The sequence below is a fragment of the Anomalospiza imberbis genome, chromosome 4, assembly GCF_031753505.1.
Source record: "Anomalospiza imberbis isolate Cuckoo-Finch-1a 21T00152 chromosome 4, ASM3175350v1, whole genome shotgun sequence".
Lineage (NCBI taxonomy): Eukaryota > Metazoa > Chordata > Aves > Passeriformes > Viduidae > Anomalospiza > Anomalospiza imberbis.
In genome coordinates this window covers 1,163,587-1,175,236 of record NC_089684.1, presented here as the reverse complement: position 1 = coordinate 1,175,236, position 11,650 = coordinate 1,163,587, and positions in this window count along the sequence as shown.

The following is an 11,650-nucleotide window of genomic DNA, read 5'->3' as shown; positions in this document are numbered from 1 at the left end:
GTTGTGTCATCTCCCAAAGCAAATCTCTTCCAGGTTAAGGATGTCTCCAAATATCACCTCCAAAATTTGACACAAGTCTTTTCCTGTATTGGAACTTCATTGTCTATCACTATGTGTTGATGTTTACTTTGAAGAAAATGATGTCTCTGTTCCTACTGCATAAAAAGCCCTACCACACTCACAGTAGAGGGTTATATTGTTCTCTATTACAGTTTTAAAAGTAATGACTTCAGGTAGATAACTGTTAAAATCCAACCCTTAGGAATTAAATCTAATCTGTACATACTGAAAAAATCTAGATTAACTTTACTGGTGGAAATAGCCTTAGCATTTATTCAAACAAATTGTAGCTGAATTCCAAAGATGTGTTCCTTCCCTGAGCACATAACTTTTGCATTTCTGGGTTTTTTATAAAACCAACAGATTTCTATAGGCTCTGCAAACACCTCCTGATGAATGAAAGTCAGTGTTCTTCTCTGTGTAGGTTCTCTCTTGCATGGAACACTGACCATTGTTTTTAAGAAAATAGATCTGATATCAGCCCATTGGTAAAATTACTTTTTACTCACTGGTGAAAGTTATGGTCCTGTGTGAGGACTCTTTACACTGCAGTCAGAAGATCACATTTCAGATAAAGAACTACTTGGCATTTCTTCACCCAGAGCAGAAGTCATTATCAACTTCAGAGAAATTAAGTGTTACTGAATTTGGGTTACGGTCAAAAGGATTATTAAGTTGAATAGTCCTATTAGAGAAGTTGGGGATTTTTTTTCCCTTTTGGCATTCTCGGAGGGGGTTAGTTTTAAGTGGCATTTTAGATACCTTACATTAACCAGTGAAGGATGTTCATGCAGAATTTTCCAGTCTGCATCAGTGCACAGGAGGTCAGAACTGGACTTCCTTTGGAAACACTGTGGTTTCTTTTTGGAAGGCACTGGCCTTTCATTTTTCTACGATTGGCAATGAATAAATCCAAGGCACTTTGGCATTTGGCACCCAAAGTACATTTGAACACATTAACACATTAACACACTGGATTTTGTTGTAGCTCTCATTAGCATGTTCTGGGGTTCCATGGCTTTCCAAAGTCACCACACAGCCAGAGGGTGTGGTGCTACTCCCTGGCCTGCCTTGTCTTCTTGGAGAACAGAGCACTGGGGACTCCTGTGGGAGGACCTGTTTCCACTGCTCAGTCACTGTCCTTCGATGATAGAACCTGATAACAGCAAGTGGGCCATAATTTCATTTGCTGTAGCACCAGAATAGCAGCCATCTGGGGAGGTGGATCAATAAAGGTTAGAAAAGGTCCATGCTGAACTCTAACTGGACTGAGGAGACTGAATGCCCATGGGGCACTCATCATCCCACCCAAAGACACAAACAACCTGATGCCACATGGTCTTTGGTTCCTTTTTTACTACTCAGCTCTCCCTGCTGCACCCTGCAATGGAAACTGGCTTGTTTTCATTCACCAGGGTCGTTTGAACCCAAATACCTTCCCATCACACGGCTATCCTATGGGCCGGTGACAATACCGACCCCTGGCCACAGGAAGGTACAGGATGTGGTTGTGCTACAGAGCCGGCGTGCAGGTGGCAAGCCCTCGCAGCAGAGGAGCCAAGGGTCAGGAAACATGTGGAGCTAAAGGGGCGGAAGAGAAAGTAGGGAGCCCGGACTGAGTTTTCCTGATGACACGCATATCCAAGAGGAAGGCTGGAGGCTTCGGAAAGTGACTCTCACTGACTGCACCAGGCGAGTGCGGTAAAGCTGCCTACTTATGTGTGTTCTCCTGGCCAGCTGGGGCCATGCTTTGTAGGCCAAATGGATTGAGGAAGGGAAGCACTATTCAAAGTCATTTAACAGCTCTTAATCAGGATCTTTTTCTTTTTCTTTTTTTTCCTACTAACTAGAAACCATATACTTATATTTTCCCACTTGCTTCTGTTAATAATGGGATAATGTTATTATATACCAGTAGGTGTGTTATTTTCCTAGCATGTTTGGACATCCATACCTTGGATTTGCCTGAAATATTTTTGCACCAGTTCAATCAAAATATTTTCACAGGTTCACACACACACCAAAATCTAGTCACTGAAATGATAACAAGAGGATAGCAAATTTGCAGATAAACTGTGTGAATACAGTAAATAATATTCTAAATTAGGCAGAGGGAAAGGAATGAAGAGACAGAGGCTTATTCTACATAGTGACTGTTCATGCATCTGTGGACATTAGACAGATTTGTTCTTCACTGACACCTGCTGCTATATTATTTGGGTTAAAAACATTGTGATTTTTAAGAATTTATAAATTATAATTTTATGCTTAGATTCTCACGCTTTATAAATCAAATATTCCTGTATTTCTAAGTCTGAAATAAAATAAGTCTTCTTGGCAGATATCAGTGACCCTGATCTCAATATCTTCCTTCCTTGAACTGCTCAGTTACCTTTTTCTTGGCACATGACAGTCTGCAGATGTCAAAGAATAAGAAGGTGTGTCGTGTGCGGTGCCAACAATTCAGTGCTGGCATAGTATTTCCTGCAATAAAGGTCTAATTTCAGGCTTATGGAGTATTCCTGCTGACTCACATCCTGTGGCATTTTATGGATAAAAGTCCAAAAACAGATAATCTGAGGTCCATGTCACTTTCATAAGGTTTTCACCCTTTTCACCCAAATGGTTGTTTTCACCACTCATTTCTAATGTTGATAATTGTGGCTTCAGGAAAAAAGTTCTTCCTACCATTTTAAGGCTGGAGATTTGGCATCCCTATCTACATCTGCACCTGTGTAGCTTACACCACGTCGTTCTTGGACTCACAATTCCCACCTCACCTCTTCTCCATTGCCTAGCATTTCACTGCTGGTCTCAGCTGAAAATGAGAGTTATAACCTCTGCAGAGAAAACAATGCTCCAGAGGATGGCCTGGCAGCCTCCACCACGCAGTCTCCCGTGGATCAGTTTTCCCAGTCTGCGGTGTTCTGTATCCAGGGCTTGCCTGGAAAATGTGATGTTGACTGTGGAAAAGAACACAGCTGGGCTCTTTCCCTGACTGCTCCCTCAGCTCCAGGATGGTTCTCTAGGAAACCCTCCAGCCCCTCCCAAGGTTCTGTGCTTTCCTTATTGTTTCCTTGGCATTGCTAGCCTTAATCAGCTCCTTCTGAGTCTGAGCAGGAGGAAAAATGTGTCCTCATTGCTTGCTGTGAGTATTACAAGGAAGGGTCACCTTGGCGACTCCCACAACTGAAAGGGTGGGAATGGAAATGTATTACAAGCACTGAATCAGCAATTCAGTGAAATGAAATAATTTCAAAATGTTTATCAGCTATGTTTACTGTGTAGTTAATAAATGTCACACTAATAGAATTCCAGAAATATTCCTGACCTCTCACAAAGTACAGATAAATATAAATGCATATAAATATAAATGTATATATTGTAGCCCCCATATATATGATTATACAGTTTGTCTTTTTAGAATAATCTTGAGTGCTAAAGTTGCTATCATATATGATCCTAAAATCCTCCTGAATAACATGCAGGCTCTGAGCCCTTTGTCTACTATTAATTGACTGGCTCTAGCTTCAGCCAGGCTCAAGCTTCTAGTAAATACTCCTCTTCTCTTCTAGCAGAATTTGTACTTCAATAATGAAGCATTGTGTCCCAGTGGGCTCCCTCTGCTGCCTGTGGTTTCCAGAGGTCAGACTACATGTCCTAATATTTCTTTTTGTCCTAAATGATTATTCTATGAATTTTGTGCATGTCTTGTTTGGGCGTCCCCCTCCAGAAAACAATGTGGAATGTATTTTTTAACCTTTGGTTGGTGACAACCTTTGGTGAGACAAACCCAGTGAAGAATACGGTCAGTGCCTGGTCACTTCCTTTCCTTTCCTGTTGATGCTTTTCTTCTGGTCCCACATTGCCACATGTTAGCCACTAAATGTTCAGCCACTACAGCCACAGCAGGAAACAATGAGGAGGTGGTACAATATTTGCTATGATTTTTCTTCTTGGATTAGAGATGTGAGAAAATAGATGATCAAAAATAGTGTAATCAATCAGTCAGCTTGTCCACAAAGGTAAAATTCATAGAAAACAGAGATTTGGGTTGGGGTTTCTGGCTTTGGGGTCAAGAATTTCATTGTGAGAATTGAGGTAGTCTGCTTCTCCAGACTGCTGAAACACGATTTGTACCCCTGCAAAGAGAGCACTTTGATCAGCAAAGAAGCTGTGATATTCTCCCTGTTCCTTTTCAAACCTGACTGATTTGTGTCCTGGAAGGGAAGCCTGAACAGAAGCTGAACTTGCCTTTAGTGGAACAGTTCTTTTCTTTGGAACAAATGATGGCCATTATCTTAGGAAAATGGGTATGAAGTAAAACAAAGAAAAATACTGACATGAAAAGACATGATCAAATTGTGATGAACTTTTACACTTTGTAAGAAAAGGCTTTTGAGATATTGGTGTTAAAAATCAACTCACGTATTACAGTTTTATAGGGTTTAATCAAATTTATCTGCTGTGCAAGAAAATTTTGAACATAAAAACAAGGGTTCCTCACTGTTGAGATAAAAATGGTTCTTCAGAGGGACTGTGAGAGCCAGGTGTGCTAGTACTCAAAGAAGTCTTTAGAAGAATGGTAGAGTGACGGGGCTCCCTCCTAAACCTGTAGGAGCCCTTGCTGTGTCTTTTGTGGATCTCAAAGTTCTTTGAGTTCTAAAGTCCCTACATTATGTCCCATAATACAGTTACTATTTAGTTATCCTGGCTGTGAAAATATTTGGGAAGAAAAATAATTACCTGGCAGGAACCAACTTGGAAGTTTTCCCAAATGCAGTTTAAGTGTACTAGCAAGCATTAGCTGGGAAAGAGATGTCACATGCTCTGTGCCGTTGGCTCTGATTTGGGAAAGTCATTTGATGTAATTTTGAATCATCACTATAAAACTCTGCTTGAACTTCGGCAACTGTTGATGCGTTTCACAAGTCCTCACCAATTTTTGCCCTCAGATGTCTCCCAGGAGTTCTTAGCTGGAAGCAGGGTGATGTGAATAATGCTTTGGAGGTTGGGTGGTTTTGGATTTCTTTCAGTTGTGTTGCTGAACACACAAAAAATGGCAGGAAATCCAGTCACTTCAAGATAGCTTCCAAGAGAAAGGTGTAGAAGAGGTATTAGATCAAATTGATCACATTAGTTCTTCTAGTTGAAAAGGAATGCTGAAATGTTGTTGTAGACTGGATGAAATATTACATTTGATCCAAAAAAGAAGTACTTTATTTTGGGCTGTTTTATTGAAGAATGGGAAACCACGAATTGCCTATTAATTATGAATACATGTGACTTGAATAAACCTGAGAAGACTTTCTAATGCCCACTTCTATTGTAAATTAGAATTAAATTTCATCCCTTACAAAGATCTGACAGACCTGATCTGAAATACCTCAATTGATGTCAGTCCCAGACCCTCCAGACAACATTATTCAGTGCTTAACTGCCCTGAAAATCAGAAAATGTACCCCATTATCTGAGATGGATCTCCTGTCCAGAAAATTAGACTGATTATTTCCTCTTTTACCTTTGGTGACTATAAGGATAATTGATCAGGGACCTCCAGCCTGTCCCCACTGGAAGGTTGTTATCACGCCTGTCTGTCTGGTCTCCTCTTCTTCAAGACTGAACAGTCTCAGATCTGTCAGCCTTTCCTTGTAGGCTGAATTTTCACAATTCCTGACAGCGTTTTGCTCTCCTTTGAGTTTCCTCCCGTTCCAACTCTTAATGCTGTCCTACGAAGTGCTGGTAGTTTTTTCCAGTTGTTGTGACTAGTAAATTTTAGGCTTGCTCCCTAGGGAAATAGGACTTACTAATCACATTTTATGTCCGTCTTTTTACTTTTTCTATCTACTTGACTCATAATTTTTTAATTCTTCTGCCAGTTTCAAGCAAATGTGACAGTGGTTAAATGTATCTAATATATTAGGTCCTTATTTATTTGATTTAAGAAGTGGTAAGGTGTAGGAGAGACATCTGATTAGAATGCTCACCAGTGAAAGGTTGCTACATGACAAAATCCTTGGCAGACACTGAGGCACCTCCATAGCTGAAAAGTGCTACAAACAACACAAAACCCTTCAGATTTTTTTCTTAGGCAGTGTGGGACACACAAACACCCTTGGAGCTGGGGCGCATTGCTTCTACCCCTAACACAATGATGACTTGTAAGAATATGTTGGATTGGCTGGGTCCCTGTCAGATACATTCATAATTTTTCTTTATTTCATATAAAAACCAGTAACATATATCTGTGGCAGATTGTTTCCCAAAGTTTGACCCCTACTAATATGGAAATTCAGCTGTGGGAGGCCTGGCTTTGTGTCACTAGAAAGCCTCAGACACCATGCCGTAACAGGTGGTCATTTTAGGTTTCCTGATGGTGCTGTTCCACATCAAAAAAACTCCTTCCATATTTGCAGGCACATGGTCCAGAATCCAGGTCTTTGCTCCACAACCTTCTCTGTGAGCAGTGTGATACTTGCTCCCTTGTTTTCCTTCAGTGAATATTAAGGGAATCCATGTGAAAACAAAGCCATTTGGACAAAGTGCCTAAGGATGCTGCCTTCCATTCCTGCAGCATGGAGGTGAGGATATTCTTGTGAATGCAAATCTCTTCACAGGAGGGGATGCAGTGAAAACGTGCTGCACCATGCAACTAATAGAAAAAAAATATTTTGTCCTTCTCCAGCAGTTCTTTCAATCTAGGCTTTGAGACTTTTATCAGAGACTTTCAACTTTGAGCCTCAAAAAGGAAAAAAAAGAAAAGTCAAGGGGGAAAAAAACCCCAACAACAAGGAAAAAAAAATATTGCATGCCACTTCTGCTTAAGAATCTGTAGCTTATCCCTGTCACCAGTTGCCCATCCATTAGCCAAACTGAGCAGGGGCCCCAGACTCCCTCTGCTTCCTGCTCAGAAAGTGATGCTTCAGAGTTGTTTCCTGCTGCAAGCAACAGGGAATCCATAGACTTCAGCCACATAAACAACAAAGGCATTTGTCCCTTCTCCACAAAGCCCTTGCTCCGGCAAGAGTTTGGTGGTAAAAAAACAACTAGATAGGGTAAAAAAAGGAATAGCTCCTTGAATGAAGGGTGTGTAGGAACCTGTTGTCCTGGCAAGAGTAATTATGCAGAGTTTTAGGACACAATAGGGACAAGTAAATAAACAATGATATAAAATGAGTTTTACAAAGGTGTGTCCCTAAAATTCCACATGCCTAGAACCATAATTACATGCCTAGAAGTGGAGAGACATATACAAGGTACTTTAGACTAGTCTGGGGCTTGACAGCAATGAACCTGCTCCTCCAGTTTTGTTACCATCAGCATCTAGCCAAGCTAGAGTAGAGCTGCTTTGGGGCTGTCCATGCCCACCGAACTCACACCTCCTGTTTATAAATGGACAAATCCAAATACAAAGCATATATTCCTAGATTCCAGCAAAGGCATCGATGTTTTTGGCATACTCTGAAAATAGAAGCATTCACACCTCTACCTTTAGGCAACTCTGTCTAAAATTAATGGGTTTATGCCATCTCATTCCTACTCCCACATCTGTTCTCACCTGAGACAATTATTATCTCATTTCCAGCTGGAAGGTTCGATTTTGTCCTTTGCAATGTCCCTCGCAAACCAACAGGTTTTGAGGGGTCTACACACAAAGTCTATGTTGTGGTAAACGTAGTTCTAGTCTCACCCACCATTTACATGAATGCCATCTCCTTTTCTTGAAGCGGCATCTTGTATGTGCCTCGTGTCTGCCTCATCACAGGTTATCAGTGTGCTGGGCGAGCGTGCCTGCTGCGGGCCACACTGGGGCCAAGGCTGCAGGCTGCTGCAGTGGTGCAGCCTGCAATGTGGACAGAGCTGGAGGGAGCATCCACTCCTGCGTTAGATGCTGAGGCGCTTGCAGCCGCCTCTGCGGCGCAGAGGTGTGACTGGGAGGCGGTGCAGCTGCTGGTGCCGCATTCCAGATGTATTCTGCATGGGATGCTGACCCCTGGGAAACCTGTCGAGCTACAGGAGCAGGAAAGCACATAACCGGTGTTGCCAGGGCCAGCCCTTATCTCCCCCCAGGTTGTTACTTGAATAATTAAGCAAACAAAGGGCCGCTTGGCTGCCGCTGCCCTGGCCTCCAGTCGGACTCCTCGGCAGGGCTGCCCGGGAAGCCCTGGCAGAGCCAGAGAGCCTGGGGGAGTCGCGACAGGTCGGGGAGCAGACGGGACGGGGCTTGTCCGCTTCCTCTGCTGCTTCTTTGAGTCCTGTTTTTAATGAGCCTTGGCGAGCAGAGGAGCAGACGCACAAAGGCTGGCCGGCCCCGCTTGGCCAAGGCAAGGCTTGGTGCCCCCTCCCATTGCTCAGACCATTCCCAGGGAGCGTTCACGGACACGGAGCTTCCCCTGCGTGCAGGCTGCAGCAGAAAGGGGCTGATGAGCCCAGAGATTGGAAAGCCGCTGATTTCAGAATGGAAGCTGCTCTCCCAGGGGCTCTGGGAGGTGCTGGGTGAACGGGGAGTCGACCTGATGAAGCACGGAGTGATGCGCAGGGATTGATTGCAGTCTGTCAGCCGCCAGTTCTTCCACAGCTCAGTCTCATGCTGAGCTGAGATCTGCTCAGTGTGGCAGGACGGCTGAAGTTTCATGGAGCTCCTTCTAGCTGCATGCTTCTTTGCTGTTACTGTCTGGCCAAGGCAGAGGCACTTTTTTGAAGCAAGACAAATTTAAAAAGTCTTGATGGGTTTTCCTGTTATTTGAGGTAGGCAAGAATGCTGAGACAGAGTATCTTTAGAAGCCATTGCAAGCTGGACTTAGATCCCAGGACATTTTTCACATTAACACTGTCTCTGGAGAGGGAGGAAATCCCATCCTGTACTCACTGAACTACATTAATATGTTTGGCTTTCCTCGCTAGATCCCTGTGGTTCAGCTCTGATAGTCTCTGGTGCAATTTGGACTTTGCTAGATACTCTACAAGTCTGAAGGATGACACAAAGGCTGTGCAGAGATCACAGCCTAAAAGACTGGATGAGAAAGCTGCCATCCCTTAAACCACTGGGGTTTTGTACCCAGACGTGTGTGTCCCGTAGTTATCGCAGCAACAATATATTCACATGAATCTTTCACTTGGATTTCTTGGATTTTAGGTGCCTGTCTTTCTTCAGTGCTTTGGTTGATTTTTCTCTCAGAGGTTCCCAATGGCATCTTCCAGTGAAAATCCACTTGCAAAAGCCCCATTGAAGCTAAAAATAGAAAAATCAGTTTAGCAAAGTGCATATGGCATCATACATCATGTATTGGTAAAGTCACCTCACATCTTTTCCAATTCTCACCTTCCACAAACACCTACCCTTTTCAATGATACTTGGCTTTAGTTTTTATTTGATGTTCCTAGAGGATTAGTCTCACCAACACCATGTAAGTAATTTGAAACAGATGAAAAGTCCTGTGTCTGTTGAATGACTCTTTGGAAGAAAGTTACTTTTGTGCTTAAATGTTTACAGGGCTAGAGCCCCATTCAAAGAAGTCACCTTCTTGTTCTCATTGGTACCACGAATGTCCCAGGTACTACAGGGATGGCAATTCATGCACTGAAGCAGCAGTTCCTGCAGAATTATTCTAGTTACTAAGATTATACTGACAGCCAGGCAAAGTGCTGAAGGATTGTGTCCCATTTGGAAAGCACGGTGTAAAAACTGAGATCTCACTGGGATCACTCAGGGACATAAAAACAATTTGTGCTTTTGATAAAAACAATTTGTGGAGTTCCCTGTGGACGAGCTACAGTCACAATGTTCAAGCTCCTTGCTGCCAGCTGCTTAGTTCGATGTGTGCGCTCAGCAGGTTTGTGTGTTTGAAGGGTCAGTCCCTCTTTACTTCCCTTCTTCAGGATGCTACAGGGCAGATGGAGGCAGGGGGACATAGTAAATGCCAAAGGGCCTGTAGAGGGCTAACATTCATCTGTCTTGGCTTAGGGCAAACAGTAGGTATTTGTTTCCATAAAGCTCAGGCACCACAATAATTTTCATAAATGAAAGCAGCTCCCCCTTCCAAACCACTCACTTAATAGCAATGACTGTGCATGAAAACAGAGCCCAAGTGGTATTGCAGTAAGCTGTAGCTGCACATCATCTGACTAAATTTTAGAAAAGCTACTTGTTAAAATCAATCTAGGGCCATGTTTTCTACAGCTGTATTTTGGAAGCTCCCGTAGGAATGCAGAAAGCATTAAAGTGAGTTGCCAGTGACTTTACTGTTTTCTATGGATCCTGTAACAATTTCATGTAAACAGTTTTTAACTTATCCCTATAATTTAATTTTCTTTGTTGACTGCCTAAACTGTTTTTGAGGCAAACACTTCTTGCAGGTCATCCAACCCTTATAATAAATTTTTTTTCTCTTTGTAGTCAAACCCGACAAAACCAGTATCACCACAAATAAAGTTACTAAAACTGGCTTTTTTAGCAGTAGGTACCTTTGGTTTTCACTAATTTTCTGTCACTAGCACACTAGCACTTACATGCAGCCTAGTTTCAGCAAGGTCAGTAGTTGAACTCACTGCCGGAGTTCCCCAAATCACTCAGCAATACCAATGACCTGATCTGCCGTATGATGCAGATGGGGGTATTAATGAAGGCTGCCAATATTCTGGTTTGAGAGCTCATAAGAATAGCAAGTGCAGTTTTTATTTGCATGGTGCTGACTTGCTGCCACTTGAACCATGGGTCTTATTTGACTTTTCATGGATTTTATTTGATCTCTAGGAAAACTTTGGCTTCTCCCATTCCCTGTATCTTTCTGTAAGCAACAGGGGTGTAATTTCAAAGGAAATTACACTCTTTCCCCAGTACCATAAAACAGCTGGAATTGCATCGCATGCAAAATAAAATTGCTGCTTCATTAACTTAGTCATGGGAGTGGACAAGCTCCCATGCAGATTGCAGGGAAAGAGGAAAAGGTGGCATGTAGAGGTACACATAAGTATATGTGTGCATGTATTTCTATCTGCCTGATTATCTACCTGTTTATCTGTGTACCTCGCTTTACTGATCTATCTCCCCCATTGGACTTCTACTGTGTGTATGGATAACATGAATGACCACCGTGTGTTTATTTTTCCCAAAGGACTATCTCACAAACTTGTCTTTAACAGACACTAGTTAATAATTCAGATTAAAAGGCATAGTTCCACTGGGGGGGGGGGGTTCATTCTTTTTTTAAAAATCCAACACTTGGTGTGAGAGGGCAATGGCTATTGCCATGGGGAGCATCTCACAGGGAGTAGGATGTGAATGCTGACGGGTGGGACGGGCAGCTGTGGCAGGCACTTGTTGGATCCCGTTAGCTGGGATGTGGCCAGTTGGGGTGGTTGGGTACACGCTACATGGTTGGGGGACTCCACGTTGTGAACTCAGCACTGACGCTGCCAGACACTTCAAAGCCGGGGGTACAGTCGCTGCCGGCAGAAACATGGCTGTGTCTTACTGACAGTATCTCATATGGCTGGCTGGCCTTTGGGATCTTTGCTGTTGGGGGGATTTTAAGAACCCCCCCAAAAAGCACGGTGAAGAGCCAGGCGACGCTGAATTTTAGTGCTGAGG